This window comes from Penaeus monodon, chromosome 27, assembly GCF_015228065.2.
Source record: "Penaeus monodon isolate SGIC_2016 chromosome 27, NSTDA_Pmon_1, whole genome shotgun sequence".
NCBI lineage: Eukaryota > Metazoa > Arthropoda > Malacostraca > Decapoda > Penaeidae > Penaeus > Penaeus monodon.
The window spans coordinates 31,530,912-31,531,143 of record NC_051412.1 but is presented as its reverse complement, the minus strand read 5'-3'; positions in this window follow the sequence as shown (position 1 = coordinate 31,531,143).

Sequence of the window (232 nt, the reverse complement as noted above, 5' to 3'; positions counted from 1 at the left end):
GCTATGCATATGGCCGGACGTTTGGATGATCGTAAAAGGCTGGAAAGCATAGTGCAAAAGGAAGAAAATGGACGTAAGAATATCACACAAACAGAGAATAAGCGGCCATGGCAACCGAGTATGGGTTTCGCCGCACTTTGAGGAGAATGGCAGGAGGGCAGTGTTTGCAGGAGGAAAAAGCTGAGTCATTGTTAAACTGCCATAAAACCTGGAAAGTAATCCTGACTTATAA